Genomic DNA, 16,530 nt, shown 5'->3' on the forward strand with positions numbered 1-16,530 from the left:
TAGCACATTCATTTTTTAAGAATTTAGGCCGTATAATGATAGGTTGCAGCCAAAGAGTTATAGGAAGAATAGTTTGTGTTGAAATTTCATCCATTTTATGTAATTACAATTATTATCCAGTAATAGTGATGAATTTTTGACAGTTATTGTTCATTGTAATGGAAGCAGCTGATGACTGAGCATTGGTACAGTGAAGGTAAGTCATCCTGTTGGTGGTAGACAGTAAGATTAACACCAAGGTAGAGTACCTGAAGTATAGTGGAAGTTGAGAGAGGTGGAAGGAATGATATAATGGAGGTGGTAAAGGAAGAATCAGATGTACAGTCAGAGTGTGAGGTGGGTGACAAAATACTGGAGGTGGTAAAGGAAGAACCAGATGTACAATTAGAATGTGAGGTGGGTGACAAAATAATGGAGGTGGTAAAGGAAGAACCAGATGTACAGTTAGAATGTGAGGTGGGTGACAAAATACTGGAGGTGGTAAAGGAAGAACCAGATGTACAGTTAGAATGTGAGGTGGGTGACAAAATAATGGAAGTTGTAAAGGAAGAACCAGATGTACAGTCAGAGTGTGAGGTTGGTGACAAAATGTTCCTCAATGACAATGAGACTGTCCTGGACACAGTGTCCTCAGCTGAAGTTAAGCAGTTTAGATGTTTAGAGAGTGGTAAAGCATTTGCTTTTAAGAACAGTCTTATCCAGCATGCAGTTGTTCATTCAAGAGTGAAGAATTTCAAGTGTGATGAATGTGGTAAACAATTTACAGATAAGAGTACTCTCACCAGACACCTATTAATTCATTCAGGAGTGAAGAATTTCAAGTGTGATGAATGTGGTAAACAATTTGCATGGAAGAAAAGTCTCACCAAACACCTGTTAATTCATTCAGGAGTAAACAATTTCAAATGTGATGAATGTGGTAAACGATTTGTACAGGAGAGTGCCCTCATCAAACACCTGTTAATTCATTCAGGAGTGAAGAATTTCAAGTGTGATGAATGTGGTAAATTATTTACACAGAAGGGTAATCTCGCAAAACACCTGTTGATTCATTCAGGAGTGAAGAATTTCAAGTGTGATGAATGTGGTAAAAAATTTACAGATAAGTTTAATCTCACCAACACCTATTAATTCATTCAGGAGTGAAGAAGTTCAAGTGTGATGAATGTGGCAAACTATTTACACAGAAAAGTAATCTCACAAAACACCTATTGATTCATTCAGGAGTGAAGAATTTCAAGTGTGATGAATGTGGTAAATTATTTGCACAGAAGTGTTATCTCAGTGAACACCTATTAATTCATTCAAGAGTGAAGAATTTCAAGTGTGACGAATGTGGTAAGCAATTTGCACAGAAGTATGCTCTCACCAAACACCTGTTAATTCATTCAGGAGTAAACAATTTCAAATGTGATGAATGTGGTAAACGATTTGCACAGAAGGGTGTTCTCACTCAGCACCTGTTAATTCATTCAGGAGTGAAGAATTTCAAGTGTGATGAATGTGGTAAACAATTTGCAAGGAAGAGTGTTCTCACTCAACACCTATTAATTCATTCAGGAGTGAAGAATTTCAAGTGTGATGAATGTGGTAGACGATTTGCACAGAAGGGTGATCTCACCAAACACCTATTAATTCATTCAGGAGTGAAGAATTTCAAGTGTGATGAATGTGGTAAACAATTTACAGATAAGAGTAATCTCACCAAACACCTATTAATTCATTCAGGAGTGAAGAATTTCAAGTGTGATGAATGTGGTAAACGATTTGCACACCTGTTAATTCATTCAGGAGTGAAGAATTTCAAGTGTGATGAATGTGGTAGACGATTTGCACAGAAAGGTGATCTCACCAAACACTTATTAATTCATTCAGGAGTGAAGAATTTTAAGTGTGGTGAGTGTGGTAAACAGTTTGGTCTGAAAAGCAATCTCACCAAACACCTATTAAATCATTGTGAAGGGAAGAGTTTCTAGTGTGCTTAACCCGTCACGTCCCGAGGTTTTCCGCACCTCCGACATCCCCCAGTCCCGAGTCTTTTTGGAAAAAAATTTTTTTGGCTCAAACTTCCGCTTAGGTTGAGAAATGAAGGAAGATCACCAAGAAAGGGCTTACCGTGGTCTATAAGTGGTCAGGACAGGTGAGGTCCCCCGTGCCAGGTATCGTATTCTATCATTGATGTGTCAGGCGCTCACGTTTTCTATGGTAAGGAATACTGGGAGAAACAACACACACAACACCTCTATATTTATTGAATTTGAACTAATAAACAATAACAGTAACAATATAATGGATTTCAGACACATATATATGAAAAATAAGCATTGTACCATCGCGCGAGCATAGCGAGTTTGGTCCGAGTCGTAACATGCTATATGCTAAGTTTCTTGTATCAGTCAACATATCATTTTTTCTACTTGTATACTTCTGTTTCAATGACATTTTACCAATTACAACTGTCTGTAAGTGTTTTCAGATGTTTTCATTTATTATGATGACATGCAGCATAAGTTTAGCGCACATCAGCTTAGTAAGCGCACTCGCTATGACTCGTATTTCAACATACCCAATTGTTTTATCACTTTCCTATTATTTTTCCCTTTACATAGAACCTTTCCTCCACCACTGTAAATGTTTTCAATTATTTTCATTCATTACGAGGGCGTTTAGCGATATGCTGGCGGATATTCACGTAGCAACCACGATCTCAAACACTCGTGTTTCATCTTTTACTTTATTTATTCACTCCAATTATAATTTCCCACTTATATTACACACGTTTACACCCCTATACTGCACTGTACATACTTACTGGCATTATTTATTCAAGTGAGCGTGAAAATATCGCATGAAAATACCCTCGCAATAAATGTTTCGACCAACATAATACTCACACACTTATATACTAATTCCTCACATATATTACACACTTTACCACTTATTGACTTCTATTTTCACTATTACGTGCCTTATTCATTCAACTGAGCCTCAGGATATCGCATCTCTATACACATGCTATGAATATTTGACTTAGAATATATTTCACCACTTACAATAATTTGAACTTATACCCGTAAGCATTTTCAATAATAATAATTATATAATTATGGGCCGTATTTATTGCACTGAGCGACAGAATATCGCATCATAAAACCCTCGCTATGTATGTTTCCACTAACAGCATATTTATACACTTACATACAATTTTTGCACTTATGTTATACCCGTATGCACTTTATATTAATATTTGGAGATCAACATGACATAATTTCACTGAGCGTCTGTCTGTCACATTTACTTCATAGTTTCAGCGTCCTGTCGCATTCACACCATATCAGAATTGCATCAACGTGTGATATTTGCTGAAACATGGGTGAATACAGAGACCCACGTCACACTCCACGCACTCATAGCGGGTGTCCTTCCTCTGTGTCGTGATTCTCACCCGGGAATTGCTACACACGTGACACCTGCGTTGGGGCCTAGGTCTGTTTGGCTGGGGAGGGATAGGAGTGGGGAAATGGCGGCCGGATATTCTCAGGGGAGTTTGTGCAATAGGGGCAGTGCGGGTGCGATGTTGGGGCCTTTCTACAGCATACCGTGCAAACATCTCTCTTGTGAGCTCCCTCACAAACCCTTCAAAGGTTTCCTGAACTCCTGTTGTCATGACGTGAAGGTGGTGGCAATTCAGGGCAGTGATGTCTAGCAAATGAAAGAACAGTTTCTTATACCACTTCATCGTGGTCCTGGCACACTCTACCGTCGATATCATGGAGTCTGACTGGTCCACGAGGCGCATGTTTATGTTATAGTCCATGACACACTCAGGTTTCCAAATATGACGCCTGTTCTCGCTACGGTAATCAACTGAATCAGTACGGTGCATCAAGGGGCGGTGAACCGTTGACAATAGGCTTACTTCTCTATTGTGGTTCCACACAGTTGCAAGGATGTTGTTGGCTTTGAAGAAGACAACCTCATTCCTTGCAAGTTTCCACCCTACCTTGGCCATGTGACGCCGGTTCACCTTCACTGTTCCACAGACTCCAGTTTCATGTGTGTGAAGATAACGAGCGAGAAGATGGCTAGTGTACCAATTGTCCAGGTAGAGGACATGACCACGATGAAGGTAGTCGTCTATCATCGTCTTTACCACTGCTCCCGACAGTCCAATACTTCGATCTTCTATTATGTCTGTCTGTGCACCGGTGTACAAGACTATGTCTTGCACGTATCCAGTCCTACAGTCACACACAACAAAGATCTTGAACCCAAAACGGTGCCTTTTGCCGGGTATATACTGCCTAAATGAAATATTGCCTCTCCACAGCACGAGACTCTCGTCTATGACGAGGTCTCTATAGGGATAGAATGAGGAATGAAAGGTTTGCCTCAGGTGATCAAAGACCAATCTAATTCGCCTCATCTTATCTGTGTCGTTCGCATTTGCAGGATCATGAGCATCATAGAAATGGAGGCGACTTAGAATTTGTTGAAACCGATTACGGCTCATCACTTGCCCAAATATTGGGGTAAACATAACAGGGTCCCTAGTCCAGTAAGCAGGAATTCTGTTCTTTCGTATAATACCCATCAGAAGGACCAGGGCAAAAAATAGGAACATTTCTGAAAGGGAGACAGGGTAATCATATATGATAGAATGCCTACTCCTTGTTCCCAATCTTTCACTCTCAAGGCGCTGGGTGCTTGCAAACAGGTTGGTTTGGTATACAATCTGCTCCACAAATGCCTCACTAAAAAACAGGTGGAAAAATCCAACCTGGTGGAATTACGGTGAATTCCTGGAGCAGTGCAGCCAGAGCGCCCCTGCTTAGTGAAGGGGTGAATGAGGGGAGAAAAATCACTCCCATCCTCCCAATTCCATCCCACAAATCCCTCGTCCCCATCATCCCCATCACCGCCTTCGTCTGGGTGGGAAGGAGATCCTGGTGGGGGAGAAGGAGTGCGGAGGGCTTCCCCACTGTCACTCCTCTTCCCTCTGCCTTTACCCTTTCCCTTTCCCTTACCCTTACGGCTTTGAGGAACATTAGGGGGCTGTGGGGATGAAGTAGTGGAATATCGGGGAGCAGAAGACGTGCTGGGGAGTGGTTCCTCCCCACCTTCCCTCTTCATGACAACACCACGTGCTTTCTCACACACCCTAGCTCGACCACTTGTTAGGGGATATTGGGGAGCATAAGACATGCTTGGGAGTGGTTCCGCCCCCCCGGGCCCCGCCCGCCTAACCCCACGTGATACAGAACGCACCCGCACTCGCCCACGTGATACGCTCCGCCGCCTCACACTACCTAGGGAGAGCAATGACTCACGTCACTCTCACTTTCCCTAATCCTCCCTGTACTTTCCCTTTCACTTCCCATTCCCTCCACTGCACTTCCTAACTCCCCAAATAAAATGCTAGGCCCATACCTGCTCGTCCGACGTGGTGTGCGCTCTGGGCCACGATGAGTGATTACCTCACGTCCATACCACGTGGCAGCACGTCCCACGACTCCGTCATCGTCCTCATCCTCGTCATCTGGTTCCAAATCACGTTGGGGATAGGCATAGGATGTTGCACGTGGCATCTTGGCTTGCTGCCCCTCTCTAGCAGCACGGTAAGTCATGTACTGCCGCTTCCTGGGAGACGGAACTTCCTCGTCACTGCTGGTGGTTTCTTCCTCCTGTGGCTGCACATAATCTTTATCCACAACCTCGTCGTCCACTGGGGAATCACTGTCGCCTGTAAAGGCGTCCAGGGCGGCTTGAATTTCGCCCTCTGAGAGACCTCTCTTAGCCATGTCTGAGCAGGACCGTTGCTACCAGGTGAGTGGACGAGTGGCAGGTTAGCGCGGGTCGTTTGGGGTCGCCGAGTGTCCCCGCCTGGTGGCAGGTAGAGGAAGGTCATGTGAGGATACGTACCGCAAATCAAGCGCAAAATTTGAAAATTGTCGAAATTATGCACTTTGCAATTGCACGACGTACCGGTATGTCGCCGGGACTGGCAAATGCAAATCGTTGCAACGTACCCATACGTCGACGGGACAGGGTGGGTTAATGTGGTAAACGGTTGACTCAGTTGATGTCATCTGACACTGTTTAATTCATTAAGGAGTGAAGAAATTCAAGTGTGATGAATGGGGTGAACAGTATTATGTTCTCTCCAGTATCAGTTCAGGAGTGAAAGAATTTGAAATGTGATGACTGGAAAACTGTGTAGAAAAAATTCTTATTCACTTGGCACCTGACGGTTCATTCTGGTGTGAGAACAATTATATAGTTATGATAAATGTGGCAAAACTTGTAGAAGAAATCAGGCTTTAACCAGGCAAGGTGCCATTCACTAACAAGTGAGGGAGAAGACATGTTTTTATCTCTTAGGCTGGATTTTTTTTTTTTTTTTTTTTTAATAACGACAGAGGAAGGAAAAACAAATAAATACAAAAAAATAATCCATACACCAGCTTACTGGTGGCCTCTGTTCATAAAATATCTGTAATGGTTAGACTTGAACAGCTGTAGGTTTAAGTTTGGAGGGAGACAACTCCGGGAAAGCGAGTTCCAAAGAGATGCAGTACGGGGAATGAAAGAATTCTGATAGGCAGAAGTTCTGCAATATGACTGAGTGACGTTCCAGTCATGAGCGCTACCAGATGCCCTTGTAGCACGAGGGAAGGCATGGAGAGGTGGCAACATGGACGCAACTTCGTCTGAGCATTTGCCATGAAAATATCTGTAAAATAATGCAAGGGAGGCAACATTCCTTCGTACTTGTAGGGGAGGTAGTTTATTTGCAATGACATGGTTGTTAATAATTCTAACAGCTTTGTTCTGAATTTTGTGTAATTGTTTTAATGCAACCTCTCCACATCCATTCCACAAGGGTGAGCAATATTCAAGCTGAGAGCGCACATGACTCTTATAAATTACAGCTAACTGCTCGTCTGTAATGGAAAATTTTTATGAGTGGATTGTAGAAAAAAAAAAAAAAAAAAAAAAGTGCTTTGGTCTGTAGAGCGCCTTTAGCTACTATTGGTACTTGTGGCAGGCCACCCCTCATGTAGCATGTCATACGATCTACTGAGCCAAGACACCATTAACCATGAGTGATAAAATAATATGAAACTCTAGATACAGCAAACCCTTAATATACTGAACCCTCTTTCAATGAATTTCAGTTTTAACGACCACTTTGAGTTGGCCGAACGTTCTTTTAAAGAACTTCGTTTGGTACAGTAATAGAATGGATGCGCAGGAAACACCTACCAGCATTGTGTCCCCCCTCCCCCCCCCACACACACACACACTGTGTGTGCATTAAACACATGTTTAATATACATGCAGCTGTTCTGTACTGTTTGCATTGCTATACTCTGTTAGGTAATACAGTACAATATTTAATGTAACAGCTGATATACAGTGAGTTTACCCACACTTTCCCTGTAAATACCGAACAACAAATGTACAGTAGTGTATGGGCAATGTACAGTATAGTGGTTTTCAATGACTGTGCCAGTGGTGGAATGCAGTTTATGTTTAATGTACATGCAGCTGTTCTGTACTGTTTGTTTTGCTATTCTCTGATCAGTAGTATTTAATGTAACAAGTAATGTACAGTGTCAGTTTTCTTTACCAACACTTTCCATGTAAATACTGAATGACAAATGTACGTAGATTTATCCGAGGTCTATTTGCAGTCTTTCATTGCAGTGCAGTTACTCCCAGAAAGGTAAGAATAAAAACATCAGTTAGTAAATAGAGCATTTATTGAGAAAATAACCATTTAGACCTACCTGTATGTTATTGTGTATGAGTTACGGCCAAACAGTGCTGTATATTTAACAGTCTTTGTTCGGTAAAAGCCACAACGCCTGGGAAATTACTAAACAGCATGGTGTTCAGCTGTAATGTCAAGGCTCTGGTACAAATTAGTTGATTATATTGAGAGTGCACTGTATTAGGAGAGGGCTATTCACCGTGATAGTTGTACAGGAGTACAGCGCATTCATTTAGTACACAGTAAACTGGGCAGCAAGGTACACTATATCCTGCACATCTGTACACAAAAATATTGTACATGTATGTATTGTTGGTCTATGGTTAGCAGCTTACCTTTTTGTATGACATTTTATTATGAGATAATTATGTCTAAACACATGGCAAGTGCTCCACCTTGTAGTGAGAGTAATCTTCGTTTTCACTTTACTGGGGCAGGTCTAATGGAACACAATTTTTATGGTACTTTTGCCTCCTCAAGCTTTATTTTTGTCATGGGGAGGGGGGTACTTCAATTGCAAGGTAGAGCATGAGCTGGGTGCTTAGATCACTAATGTCAAGTATCCCGTGAAAAATATTGGGCAGAAATCAAGTAAGATATGTCACTATTAATAGCATTAGTACATGATATGTTCATGGTGTACATTTTTCACCGACAGTGTAGTCTTTCACACAAATTACCATGCACTAGATGTGCAGTATAATAGGAACACCTTACATCCAGCTAAATGCATGATAATATGAAGGCATATAAACAGAGGGTATGATGGTGGTGGGTTAGTGCCCCACCCCTTAAAAAGAACTAACTAAAAAAGCAAATAAAGCGCCTCGGACCCGGACGGACCATACGTTGACGACTAAGGAACGGACAAAGGACATTCTGAGGGTAGGAACATGGAATGTGAGAGGAGTGAATGATGAAGTGAAAGAGAGAGAGATTGTCCAGGTGCTTGAGGATGCAAAAGTGGATATATGTGGATTGACTGAAACTAAATGGAAAGGTGAAAGGATGAGAGAATGGGAATACGGTGTAGGTATATGTGCGGGAGTCAGTGAGGATGAGAGGGCAAGAGGGAGTATGTCTGATGATAAGCAAGAAGTGGAAGGAGAATATAAGAGGGTATGGAACAGTGGGTGCAAGGATTGTATGGGTGAGGATGAAAGTAGGTATACAAGCATGGGCGATTGTATGTGTGTATGCTCCAACAGAGGATCGAGTGGCAAGAGTGAAAGATGAGTTTTGGGCAAGAGTAGAAGCATGTATGGACAAGTTTGAGAGGAGCGAGAGAGTGCTGTTGATTGGAGACATGAATGGCAAAGTCGGAAATGTACGAGTGGATGGAGTGGTTGGACAGTGGGGTGTGCCAGCGGAAGTAGATGGGAATGGTAGTTCTTTGGTGGACATCTGTGCTGGTAAGGGGTTGACAATAGCCAACACCTACTTTCGTCATAAGATGATCCACCGGTATACATGGAGAGTAATGAGGAGGATGGATGGTGAACTTGTTGAACGAAAGGCAATGATAGACTACGTGTGTGTGGATGAGCGAATGAGAAGACAAGTGTTGGATGCAAGGGTGTGGAGAGGGTGGGGGAATGGAGTCTCGGACCATCACTTAGTGATGGCCAAGGTAGAGCTGCAAAGAAAGTGGTTGAGGAGGCGAAGGGGAAGACAGGAGGAAGCAGCTCCTGTGAGAAGAGTGGAGAAATTGCAAGATAGTGAGAAGAGGACAGAGTATAAGAGCATAGTGGAAGAAAGATTGGGAAGGTATGAGCTAGAGCAGATGGAAGGGGTGGAAGACGTATGTAAGATATTCACGGAAGAGATAAGCGCAGCGTGTGAGGCGGTTTGTGGAGTGAGGAGGAGATGCAAGGGTGTGCAAGGGACAGCATGGTGGAATGATGAGGTGAAACGAGCTGTGGAACAAAAGAAGAAGGCATATGGTGAATGGTTGGCGAGTAGAGGTAGGGGAGAAGAGAGAGAGAGAAGGGAGGTTAAGAGACTGGTGAAGGAGAGTAAGAAGAAAGTGGATGAAGAGTTTGGGAGGAATCTGAGTGTGAAATGGAGGGAGAGTAAGAAATTGTTTTGGAAGGAGGTAAAGAAAGTAAGGCAGTGTGAAAGGGGAAACAGTAAGGGAGTGAAAGATAGGAATAATAGATTGTTGGTGGAGAAGAGAGAGAAATTGAGGAGATGGAAGGAGCACTTTGAGGATTTGTTGAATGTAGAGAGTGAGAGCAGTGTGAGTATAAGTGGTTGGGGAATGGCTGGGAGAAGAAGAGATGAGAGGAGGGAGGAAGAGATCAGTAGGTCGGAAGTAGTGGAAGCGATGAAGAAGTTTAAGCTGGGAAAGGCCCCAGGAATTGATGGAGTGTGTGGTGAAATGCTTAGGTATGGGGGTGAGATTGTTGTGGAGTGGATATGGAAGTTGTGTAGATTGGCTTGGGAAGAGGGAAGGGTTCCAGAGGACTGGAAATCAGGTATAATTGTTCCTCTGTACAAAGGAAAAGGGAGAGAGAAGTATGTGGTAACCATAGGGGTATTTGCCTTCTTAGTGTGACTGGTAAAATATATGGTAGAATACTCATTGATAGGGTTAGGCATATGACAGAGGAGCTAGTTGGAGAAGAACAAGGGGGATTTAGGAAGGGAAAAGGGTGTGTAGATCAGATATTTGTTCTAAGATGTTTAGTGGAGAAGTATCTAGAGAAGGGAAGGAAAGTGTACGCTGCCTTCATGGACTTGGAGAAAGCTTATGACAGAATAGATAGGCAAGGTATGTGGAAGGTATTAAGAATATATGGAGTGGAGGGGAAATTGTTGAGTGCTGTGAAGAGTATGTACGAGGGAGCTAGGGCTACGGTGCGAGTGGATGGTGAGCTGAGTGAGTTCTTTGATCTCAATGTGGGACTAAAACAGGGGTGTGTAATGTCTCCATGGCTGTTTAATATATATATGGATGGGGTCGTAAAGGAGGTACAAGGTAGGGCAGTGGATGTGGGGGTGGCCCTAATGAATGAGGGTGAGATTTGGAAGCTTCCGGTGTTGCTGTTTGCTGATGATACAGTATTGTTGAGTGAAGATGAATGGGAGTTGCAAGGTTTGGTGAATGAATTTGGGACAGTGTGTAGGAGGAGGAAGCTGAAAGTTAATGTAAACAAAAGTAAAGTTATGGTGTTTGAGAGGAATGAAGTCACAGAATGTACAGTGAGGTTGGATGGTGAGGATATGGAGAATGTGAGTGCATTCAAGTACTTGGGTAGTGTGATGAGTAAGGATGGAACTTTGGGGGATGAAGTACGTGAAAGGGTACAGCAGGGAAGGAAGGTTGTTGGCACACTGAAAGCAGTGATGAGAAATAGGGAGGTGAGTATGGAAGTTAAGAAGTCACTGCATGATGGTATTGTGATCCCTACCCTGACGTATGGAAGCAAGGCGTGGACCTTGCAAGAGGGGAACAAGTCAAGAGTGAGAGCAGTGGAAATGAGTTACTTGAGAGGAGCATGTGGAGTGACATGGAGGGACAGGTTGACGATTGAAGAAGTGAAGGAACGTTGTGGGGTAGATGTGGATGTGGTTGAAAAGATTAGGAGAAATACACTGAGGTGGTTTGGACATGCGGAGAGGATGGAGAATGAAAGACTGACTAAGAGGGTGTATGTAGGTGAGGTGGAGGGAGGGAGAGGGAGGGGTAGACCGAGGATGAGGTGGAGGGATGGAGTTGAGAGGTATATGAGGGAGGGGGGGGTGATTTGGGGGGAGGGGAGTCAAATGGTGGGTGACAGAGTGACTTGGAGGCGTTTTGTCTGCGGCCACCCTTTGCGGGATTAGGGCGTCGGGCTATAGATAGATAGATAGATAGATGATGGAACTTGGCAGAAAGGCAAGGTATGATAAAGTTTTAATAGCTGTGAAAGAAAAAGACCCGGGAATCTGTTGAAAGTATTTTCATTCATTCATCATCTAATCTTGTGTTACCCCATGAGGAGCGTAGGAGTGCAGGGCTAGGCACGTTGGTCCTGACATTTAACCTGCCCCATCCTGGCAGAGTTTTAATCAGTGACTTCCCCCAATCCCAGCAGATTTTCAATTTTTTTTATTTTTTTTACTAAAACCTCCGCTTATTATGAGAAACATTGAAAATTCAAAGAGAAATCGCTCACCTGAGGTTTAACCCCTAACAGGCGGGCGACGTTACGTAACGTCCGTGCGTGAGGAGGCGGGTGACGTTATGTAACGTCCAGCCATTTTCGGTCCTAATTTATTGGTGAAATTGGGTGATGAGGCATCCTTGTCACCTATTGTCCTGCCCTCAACTCTCTCAAACCTTAAAACAAGTAAAATAGAATATCTCTGTCTGTCTGTCTCTCTCTCTCTCTCTCTCTCTCTCTCTCTCTCTCTCTATATATATATATATATGTATAAGTTGTAGTGTTATATTTGTTCAAGTAAAATACTATATACATATGTAAGTTATATTGTTATATTTGTTCAAGTAAAATACTATATACATATGTAAGTTATATTGTTATAAGTGTTCAAGTAAAATAGAAAACACATACATAAGATTTTGAAGACAATGAATAGTGTAAAGAAAGCATAAATGATAAATATAGTGTTCAGTGGTGAAGAAAAAGCAAATGAATGAATAGTTTGCTAGCCTCCCCCCAGGCGCGCCTGGTGATTAGCTGCCTGCCCGCTCTTCACCCTCACTCCCCTCCTCCTCCCACAGCCAGCAGAGATGTATTACTGTGCATGTAACACCTCTTGTCTTCGTTTTTTATCCATTTTCATCGAATTATGCATGTTTATGCTTATTTTTTTATACTTTATTTTTCCGAAAATATGCTGCTCCACACAGTGGTATAATTGATAAGTTGCCCACCCATAGGGGTTAAAATGCTGGTACAGGTAACAATACCCTTTCCTCACTGTGTTTTCTATGGGGCCTGGCTTCAGAGAAAACATATTCTATGGGTGGGGTAACTATTTCAAACCACTCATAAATGGTATTTATTTATTTATTTGGTAGGAATTTATATGTAGTACAAGAGTTTATTGCTTTTCACACTAATATAGGCAATATAAGCATTGTTTCACTCACCAAACACATTGACATACCACACCTTTTTTGGTGACTTTACATGATCATCATTTCTTCCTCTAATGCTACATAAACTTTGTCCTCCACATTGTCATCGATTGGGGAATCACTTTGGCCTTGAATTTTGTACCGTGGTGCGACGTGTCTTTACTAGCCAGGTCACTGGTAACAGGTGAGTTGCCGAGACAATGGCCTGCCGGGAAGGTCATGCGGGGTAAGGCATTGCCCCTGCCTGGTATAGGGTAGAGGAAGGTGTCCCATGTATACGTATCAAAAATCACGTGGGAAATTTGTAAAATGTGCAAATAACAGACCTTGCAATTGCGGCGCGTTTATAAACATCAACGGGAGTCACAGTCACAAAACGTTTGGACGTATATATACGTCAATGGGACGCGGCAGGTTAAGATGAGAATGACCAGCCTCACTCATCCCTGAATGGCATTATGTGAGCGATAAACTCAACCATCCCATGGATAAAAACCTGCACAGGCCCAATCTGATTGGAGCGCCTTAATTACCCACTGTACCACCAGGCACCATAATTTGGTTATATGGTTACCACCCAGCATAGTAAATGGTTTCCTGGTGTATAGGAAACCATTTGTCCTGTCACTTAGTGTAGAGTCTCCCATGGACAGAAGGAAGTGGCATTGAAAGTAAACCAAGTTGTTTTTGAGGTTGGATGTGATGATCATTTGTGATGGCTGGATGCCACCAATTGGTGGTGGGTGGGAGCACTCACCATACACTCACTCGATGTACTGCTGCTGTGGGTGTCTGCCCTTTCCTCCTTTCCTTCCTCTTGTGACTTTCTTTCCTTCATTCTTTCCTCTTCATTCTGCCAATGGGTGACTCTACACTGAGTGACAAGCCAAATGGCTCCTGTACTCCAGGAAGCCATTTACTATGCTAGGTGGTAACCAAATAACCAAATTATTGTACATGGTGGTTTAGTGGGTAATTTAGGTGTTCCAATTGGATTGAGCCAGTGCAGGTTTATATCCAGTGGGTGGTTGGGATTTATTGCTCACATAATGCCATGTGGGGATGAGTGAGGCTGGTCACTCATTTTAAATGTCAGGACCAACTTGCCTAGCCCTGGGTTTCTACAGTCCTCATGGGGCAACAAAAGATTGGATGATGGATGGATGGATGATGCCACCAATAGGTATTCAGAGTGTGATCTACTTTGACACAAGATGTGCTGTGCCCATATTATGATATGGTATGGTTGAAAAAGGTAAATACGGTAGCTACAGGGCCAATACAACTGGTAGGAGTTAGCCGAAAAGGAAAACTCGCACACCCTTCCATAGAAAAAAAAAAAAAAAAAAAAGTAGTATTAGAGTTACATGAAATTTGATTGCACCATGTCAAGCTACAGTAAAGTACCTTTCCATTGATACATAGTTTATGTCAATTTACTTTAGTTTTCACAGAGAAAAGCGAATGCTCTCGCTGTCACATAGGCAGATAACCATGCTGGTAATACTGATGTTATTCATGTTAAAAGCGAATTTATTATGGATATCTGTCTGATATACTTGTCAGTGTATAACCAAATAGTTCAAAAAGGATAAACAGGATAGTGTATTTAGAACAAGCCCGGATAGGATATGGAAAACATGCAACAAAACCAATGTTGTTTCATATGACTCGAATTCGAGTCATCAGAATCTCAATGGTTGGATTTACGATGACTCAAAATTGCGTCTTCGGAATCTCAAAGGATTAATAACAATCACAGGTGCAATAGCAAGAGAATGAAATTTCAGAAGATGGTCACATGGGTAGTTCTGTCCAAACAAGAAAAGAAAAAATTATTTCCCTGTGAGTGCCAGATGAATGATGGCCGTTCTCTTAAGTTTTACTAATGCAGGCATGAGTGTGGAAAAAGAAAAAAAAGAAGTGATGACCACCAACCAGGATGCTGCAAGTCTGGCTATGTTAGTGATTAAAGAAGTGGAGTATGACTAGAAAATATTTGTGGATATGTAAGTAGCTTGCCAGAAAGAGAAGTGAGAGCATTTGTTATAAAATGGTCAGAGAACTTAATTTGGATGAGCCAGAAACCATGAGGCTGTGGATATGACTTAGTAAATCCCAACAGCTTCATGTGTTGTCTTGTTTTTGGTATGATTGACAAGTAAGATACCAAAGTGGGGAAGTCTGTGTCCGTGAGTGAGCAGCAGGCTTGGATGTAAGCATTAGCTGGTCAAACGAACTTCCAGTGTATAATCCCGTCATGCTTTTCAAATTATTTGTCATTTCATCCATAATAATATTGTTATATTATGTGATGATTCAACACAAAAATGAGCATTACAATTTATGTAATGAATAGAACATTAGCAAATTAGCACATTTGACTGTAATTAAGGCCTCTTCTGTTTGTACTCATTGATAGATCGTGGGGCAGATCCTGATCTGGTTCAGATTTGAATCCAGATTTTGCTCCTCTGGTTTGTGATAACAGAACAATAGCTGGTTGTAAGGCTGATTTTACCTGTGATGGTTTTCCATAGTTCTGCATGGCCCTGTTGCCATGGATGATGATGATGATGAATTAAACTGCATGACTGATATTTTTGCTGTGTACAATTTTATGGCAGATATGAGATAAATGCCATGTATAGTATGTATGTCTGTGTGGAAGCTTGGAGGGGTAATCATCAAGGAGACACAATATCACCTTATTTTGCCGCCCCTCCCCGTCTCTTTGTTATTGTCTGTTATTTTTTTTTTTAGTGCAATTTTGAATTTCAATGGACACCATCTTGTGCACAAAACAGATGGACACCATCTTAGAATATGATTTTTTCACAAATTTTCCGCTCATCTTTGGTGATTTGCCCAAACCGAGCCTGGTGCTTGGAACATAACTTTGTTAATTCTAGCCTGCCCATACCCTACCCAACCTAAGTTTTTGTAACCTTACTTAATTTAGCCAGACCAAACCTATTGTAACCTAACCTTTGACCATACCTAACCTAATTTTGCCTGTCCTACCTAACTTAACCTATTATAAGTTGACTCAGCTGAACGTTACAACCTTTATCTTATCCTAAAAAATTTCCATAATCTAACCTTAATAATCCTAACCTGCTGGTTTTGGCATGTATAAAATTGTGACGCCCTTATAATGCAGCACAGGAGGCTGGTCCATTTGTTCCCCTGTTGTGTAGGTGGGATTAGCTTAGTGGTTTATATGTGCAGGTGTGAGGAACCCTCTAGATTTTAAGTGTTTTGCTTTAGGATTAGGCTAATTTAAGTTTGGAGATGTGAAGAACACATTCTAGAAATTAAGTGTTATGCTGAAAGATTGAGTTAATGGTTTATATCTGGAGATGAGGAACATTTTAGAAATTATATGTTGTGCCATAGGATTAGATGAGTGCTTTGTATGTGGAGTTGTGAGGAGCATTCTTGAAATTGTTATGCCATAGGATTAGGCTGAAGTTTTATGTCTGGTGATAGCAGGAACATCCAAGAAACATGGACATATCTTATCTTAGGAATTTGTTTTTGTCATTATTGTTATTATGTAATGTTGATTTGAGTGCATTATTACGTGGGAAAATGTGAGTTCCCTCCCAGGCTGTAGAATATCCTGTGTTGTTGTGGAGATGGAGTCACCTGGGGAGGGAAG

At 42.0% G+C, this 16,530-nt stretch overlaps 1 pseudogene; it reads left to right on the top strand.

The window, feature by feature from the left end:
- Nucleotides 1–171: 171 nt before the first annotated feature.
- The window catches only part of LOC145399274 (uncharacterized), a 326,005-nt pseudogene continuing 309,646 nt past the window's right edge, over nucleotides 172–16,530 (top strand).

This window comes from Coenobita brevimanus, chromosome 48 (genome assembly GCF_032717465.1).
Source record: "Coenobita brevimanus isolate Jiangsu-jjx chromosome 48, ASM3271746v2, whole genome shotgun sequence".
Lineage (NCBI taxonomy): Eukaryota > Metazoa > Arthropoda > Malacostraca > Decapoda > Coenobitidae > Coenobita > Coenobita brevimanus.